The sequence below is a fragment of the Penaeus vannamei genome, chromosome 22 (assembly GCF_042767895.1).
Source record: "Penaeus vannamei isolate JL-2024 chromosome 22, ASM4276789v1, whole genome shotgun sequence".
NCBI classification, from domain to species: Eukaryota; Metazoa; Arthropoda; class Malacostraca; order Decapoda; family Penaeidae; genus Penaeus; species Penaeus vannamei.
The window spans coordinates 38,348,651-38,356,150 of NC_091570.1; positions in this window are offsets into that span (position 1 = coordinate 38,348,651).

Here is a 7,500-nt window from a genome sequence, read left to right on the forward strand (position 1 = left end):
GTCATTATCTGATGTACGGAGTAGTCGGTCCTGAATAGAGGATTGGACATAGGTGATGAGCCCATTTCTAACATAATACACATAAGAAACGTAACCACTAAGAGTTGGTGCAGCAGTTCTTACAGCAAGTCCAACAAAAGATGACATTTGGGTGATGACAATAAACATATGCCTTAAGTGAGGTAATTTTGGCTGGAGACATTATGCCACAAGCATTCCAAGAGAGGACATGAAGATGTAGGCTACTAATGAACGTTATTCCTATGCTTACGTGAGCCAGATAAGGTGGATTGCGAGGGCAAATTATTGCTTCAAGGTGTGCCACAAGAAACAGGTCCCACTGTGGGAGTGGTGATTGTTTCAAAGCGAGTAGCTAGTGAATCCAGCTTGTCTGTAAGAGCTGTAACAGAAGTGATGATGAACTGTTAGGCTTTAATGAGAGACTTGAGTGTTGTGTCGTTAGTTGCCAGTTTGGTGGAAACATCGGCAAGTGAGGCTGCTATAATATCAAAGCAGGTTTTAATGGCGTCAAAACGAGCCTCATTGGTGTTGAGGCGAGCTGCAAGGGAGGCACACTGTGAGTCAAGGGAGTCAACTGCTTTTTGAAGGGCAGACACCTGTGTGGGACCTGGGTTGGAATCTAGGGCAGGGTGGTGCAGGAGAGGGCAATGATGCATGTGTAGGCATATGTGAGGCTTCAGAAGCAGGATTGCGGGGGGGGGGGGGGAGGTGGTCGAGCGTCTGGTGCACCCATGCCACACATTCACTCCAGGCAGGTGACATCGAGGACATTTCCATTCCGCATCAGTCTTGGGTGGTGGGTCTTGACATGTCGGAGTCGATGCAGTAGCAGAGGGAGGGGTCCGATGAATGCAGGTACGGGAGTCATGTGTACCTGAGTACCAGGCACACTTCTCAGATGCAGTGTAGTATCGGGAAATGTGGCCAAGGCCCCAATATTCGTAACACCATGGTTGCTCATCCTGCATTTTGCGTAGTTCACATGATGGGAGGCACGGCAAGCCTTGGAGGGATTTACACTTACCGGATACCGGGTGAGGAGAAAGGTTGAATATTTGCGAGGCCTGTCAAGGGAATCTTGCCTATCAAGCTGCAGAGCCAAAAAATCTTGTGTCATACTGATTATAATACCCTAACGGTTTCTAGATACATAAACAACTGTCATTGCTGAAATCTTGACCTCGGCAAGATTGCAATCCTGACTGAATGCTCGGTTTACCTCAACCAGCCATCGAAGCTTTATGTCTATGCCAGTTTGACATACTCTGCTCGCGATGCAAATGTTGGGAAAAGCTGATTACGCACAGCGGTAGGCCTATGCGATGTGTTATGATATAGTGACTCGAATTTAGACTCGCAACGGCGGGTCACTCCTGCCACAGCTACGACCCAAGATCCTTGTCTTGAGTGGCCGGGAATAAGGAAGTCTACCCTCCATGCTTCAGGGAACAACTTAAAGAAAACGGGACACCACTTAATCCAACAAATACACCACGTGGTTTATTTTATTTCAAGTCATTTTAAAGTTTTTAGAACAAGGAAATCTTTTATATTATTGCTCCTTTTTGAACATTATATATCAATCTAAGAGGCTCCATAATGATCAGATAGTAAAATACCACGAATCAGCAGGGAAGATGGTTCCGTTCTCTCAAAGAAAAGAATACCCATATTCATTTTTCGAATAAGATTAATTCTAAAAGATTATTTTCTTATTATCTTATCATCATATTTGCCAGTGTTCTTTTTATTGATTCCATTTTCAAGTAAATTGAATCCATTCCCTGGAGCGGGATTGATGAGAAGAACTCACAGACAGAAAGACGAGAGCGTATAAGATTAATTCTAAAAGATTATTTTCTTATTATCTTATCATCATACTTACCAGTGGGTATTTTTAATGATTCCATTTTAAGTAAATTGAATCCATTCCCTGGAGCGAGGTTGCTGAGAGAGAGAGGAACTCAGAGAGAAAGACCAGAGTATAGCCAGCAGAGAGGTGTAGTATTTTTCGAAACCACTCGTCAAGTCCTACCTGGACCAAGCTCTATATAAGTACTTACATAGACCTTGACCTGGATTTTGGTAAGTTTTCGGCGACTCCAGGGGAGCTTTCTCACTTCAGCCCTGAGTTAAGTTGCCATTCTTTTGGGGTCGTGGCAGTGCGGTGTTTTAGGTTAAGGAGAGTCCACGTAAGATATAATTTAGGTAATCTGTCTCCCGAGTGCGTCTTATAAATATATATATATATATATATATATATATATATATATATATATACATACATACATATATACATACATACATACATATATATATATATATATATATATATATATATATATATATATATATATAATGGAGCCTCTTATTTTATGTGTATAATATGTATGTATATATATATATATATATATATATATATATATATATATATATATATATATATATATATATATATATATATTCCTGAGACTGAAAATATTCCAAACTTTTGTCTCAACTCTGATATATATATATATATATATATATATATATATATATATATATATATATATATATATATATATATATATATATATATTTTTTTTTAAGACTGAAAATATTCAAATCTTTTGTCTCAACTCTGTCTCAAATGCAAGACAGGGTCGCAGGAGTCTTAATGAAGTCATTTGAGAATAATTTTACATTGGATTATAGGCCTATGTATGTCTATGCGCATATGTGTGTGTGAATATATACATTTATGTGTGTGTATATGCATATGTATGTGTGTATTTATGCATATGTATATATGTGTATGTGCGTGTGTGTGTGTATGTGTATGTGTGTGTGTATTATACATACACAGATACATAATATATATATATATATATATATATATATATATATATATATATATATATATATATATATATATATATATATATAAACACACACATACATACAACCAACCAAATACATACATATACACATATGCATATACACAGAAATACATATGTATACACACATAAATCTATATATTCACACACGCATATGCGCATATACGTACATAGGCCTACAAACCAATGTTGAACCGTCTGAGTCTATTCTCAAATGACTTAAAACTTGCGAGCCTGTCTTATATTTGAGTTGAGAATATGTTTTCCTTCAACAAAGGCCGTCTTTACATTTTTTTTTTTTTATCAATATTTGTTCTTATTTTTGTCTTTCTAATGTACTGATTGATTTACGTGTGTTGCGCCAGAACAATAGAGTATTTCGCCAAAGAAAACACATGTTTGCAAACATTTTTAAGTATTAATGAGTAAGTAATTGCTAAATAAGCACAGATCAACGATGTAAACAAACGACCGACATATTTTTTTCCTCAGACACTTCTGAATTTTTGTCTCAGATTTGTCTGAGAACTTACGTGGATACGAGCCCAGGAGTCCATTGGCAAATCCCCAAGATTAAGGCAGAACTTCATCTCAAAGATGTTTTAGGCTACATGTCATGTGGCTTGACTGAACGGCAATCAGGATTTGCGGCGTTCCTCGGTGCGCAGAAAACTGATACTGTTGAGGTGCTGTCACACTAGCACTTTTTCCGTCAATTTTTTGTCAATTTTCGGATATTTTGTCCATTTTTGAGCGAATTGTCGATTTTCCAGTCAGACGATAATGATCGCTTCCGTCTGAAAACCTTTCCGTCAACTTTTTCAGCCAAGCATAGTCATACCAAGAGAATGTATTTATGTTAAATAAATTTTTTAAAAAATTGACGGAAAAAAGTGCTAGTGTGACAGCACCTTTAAGATGGGACAAGGAGCAGTCTATCAGGAATCATGAGGTCACACTAGTTCTGCCCTGGGATCCCTTGACAGCATCGCCAAGACCTAGTCAGCTTTGGGATTGGTCACACTGCACACAGTATCCCTTCGGAAAGAACCATCATACCAGTCCAGCGGTCACAACACACGATGTTCCTTATTTGTTTCATTCTTCAACGTTTTTTTTTTTTTTTTTTTTCCAAATTTCTGCTTTTATAACTCTTATTGCTGGTATTCCACAACGGCTCTTTGGCTCTCACTTTATCCAGCAATTCATAAATAACTTCTGAAGAGACCTCCATGGTGTGCTGGAGTTAGTTGATGTCTATATATATATATATATATATATATATATATATATATATATATATATATATATATATATATATATATATATATATATATATATATATATATATGATTTCTTAACGGGGAAAGCGCAGTCGTATCAGGAAGAGAAACACCAAGGCTGGGACCATCCTATTTATTTATTTATTTATTAATTATTAGGGTCCGTTTCGGATTATGTAACATAAATAATTTACCAGACCAATAAATAATTTATATGGGGAGAAAAAAACAGTATGTAAATTGCAACAAAATAATAACTGACTATTTCTTATAGCAGGTCTTTATAAGCTTGAGAAATTAGAATAATTGAACATAAGTAAGACCAGAGCCGAAGTAAGTAAATGACAAAATTAAAAGTGAACATAAGATAAAATGACTAGCTATAAAAGGATAAATCAATAAAACGGAATGGATATCAAACAGCACGAGACAGGTGACTAAAAAACAACAACAACTGGATACCAGTTACAACCAACAGGTTATGGTTCGAAACACAGGAGTGGTGTTGAGTTTTCATTATTGCAAAGAGGTGTTTTTTTTTGTATTGTTGTGAGTATGCCTTCCCATGATGAGGCGCTGATGGTGGTTATGAGTGCCTGCCAAGACTTATAAACAAGACCCCATTGTGGAACTTAAGGAAATTAAGGTAGAAACAAACGGGGTAAACATAATAATAACCACAGTGTACATGTCACCCCATACATCGATGTGATTACAAGAAAAATGCCAAAACCTAATCTAAGAGACAATAAAGAGCCTGGGAGAAGTATTACAACTTTTGGAATCCAATCCAAAGAAATTCTCGTTTTGGGATTTTAATAGCAACATTGACTGGGGAAATTTCGAGGAATGCTAAACTACAAGATGTTATAAAGTTGCCTTTTCCAGAACGTAACAGACTATCCCAGGCTAAGAGGGATTAATACACCGTCTATGCTTGACCTAATATTTACAAAGCATAAAGATGATATTAAGGATATTGAGCACTTTCATCCTTTAGGAAAAAGTGACCATGTAGTAATTAAACTAAATTACTGTCCGCTACAGGAAAAAACTCATCGTAAGCAAGGAAAGAAAGAAAGAAGTACAATTACAAAAGAAGTGATTATAGAAGCCTTTAAGATATATTTGATGGCGCAAACTGGAAAATACTTATGGACGACGAAAACCTTCATGTGCAATATAAAAAAGAAGTAGAAAAATTTACGTCAAGATTCAAAACTGAAGCAAGAAATGACCCAAAATGGTTGTGATAAATGCAAGAAAATGGGAGAAAATAAGCAGCTCTTTTGGAACAGATTGAGAAAACAGATATCAGGCAACGTATGAATATGAAAGGAAGAAGAAAAGAGTATACCCACAACATGAGGAACCCGAAATGAGATTTTGAAAAGGATGTACAGTGAACCCTCGCTATAATGCGGTTCACTTTTCGCGTTCTCGCTGCTTCACGGATCTGCATTGTGCATTGTGTTCTGCATTCTGAGTGGCTAAACAGTCTCCGCTTCTTCTCTACCTGTGTGTCAAGAACGTTACGGTTTAATATGTACATGTACGTAAAACAGCTTGCCAAATTTAAGTTTACAAATTTTCTCTAAAACCCATGAAGCATTCAGTTTGAATTGATTATTAAAATTATTATTTTACAGTACAGTAGTTATTTGTAAAAAAAAAAAAACGTTTATACAGTACTTTTATTTGTTAAACAAATGCTTGGGCCTGTAAAAAAGGTTTTGTTCTTTGGTTTCAATGTATTGTAGAGTATTTCATTGTATAATAATTGTAAAAAAATATAGGTTACTACTTCACGGATTTCGCCTATCACGGGTTCTTTTTGGAACGTAACCCCCGCGAAAAACGAGGGTTCACTGTAATCAATAAATATACAAGTCAACCCAAGCTCTTCTTTAATTACATAAATAGTAAAACTAAAAATAGAGATCAAACTACCGCCATCAAAGATCATAACATTGTTTATGCTAAGGAGCAGGAAATTTGAAAAATCCTTAAGACGAAATTTCAGTCAGTTTGTTCAAGACCCATCCTTTGAAATGACAAATACCCATGCAAACGTAAAGAACATGGGAATATCACCCTCACAAAGAATGAAATAAAATATCTGCTAAGAATTTGACAAGACCAAAACAGGGGGACCAGATGAGACTTCTAACTGGGTTCTTAGGGAATGTGTTGGAGAACTATGTATTCCTTTATCGTTAATATATCAAAATTCATTGAGAAGGAAAACCACCAAGACTCGCCAACGTTACAACCTTATATAAGAGCGGCGACAAACAAAACCTAATAATTTACAGACCAATTTCGTTAATTAGTGTATTATGAAAGTTGCTAGATAGGATGATTAGGAAACAATGGGTTGAACTACTTGAAACACACCAAAGGATATTAAATAAATCATATGGTTTAAGAGAAGGTAGGTCATGTGTAGTAAAATCTTGTTTTTTATGACAATCTAAAATATTACAAGAAAGATACAGCTAGGTAGATTGTGCATACTTAGACTTTAAAAAGGCTTTTGATAAGGTGTCTCGCAGAAGACATGAAGATTAGAACACCTAGGTGGAGCGAAAGGCAAACTCCTTGAATGACAGACGTTCTTCATGAAAGAAAAGTCTTCTACATAGCGACGAGTAACCAACGGAGTGACTCGAGAATCGATCTTGGCGCCTATTTTGAAGATTACTTTCTTCAATGATTCAAGGTCAAACATAAGCCCAGGCGGTTATCTCAATATGTTCGCAGACAAGACGAAAATACGAAATAAACGGATAATAGACAATGTATCATGCCAATGCCCCCAAAGTGACATCGAGAACTTATTCACGTGTAGATGCACTTGGAAAAATGGAATTCAACACCAATAAATGCCACGTAGCCAGGTTCGGAGAGAGTAGAAGTCGTCCACTACTCCAAAATAGATTAGAAGACGCAATATTAAACAGCTGGGAGATGAAAAGGCCTTGTGGCATTCATAAACAAATGATCCTATAAATGAAAGGGTCCATAATATGTTAGGACTGATTGCCAACACGAAGAGGGCATTCGTGTATGTGGACGAAGATATTTTAAAGATCATTACAGCCATCATAAGACCAAGTCGAGAGCACGGTGCAGAGGTATGGAGCTCACAGTTAAAAAAATGATAAAAAAATGATATCTCTTCTCTCTCCTCTCTCCTCTCTGTTTCTCTCTGTCTCTGTCTCTGTCTCTCTCTCTCCTCTCTGTTTCTCTCTCTCTCTCTCTCTCCCCACCCAATTCCCAACCCCAACTCCCCTCGCTCTGTCCTCCCCCTCCCC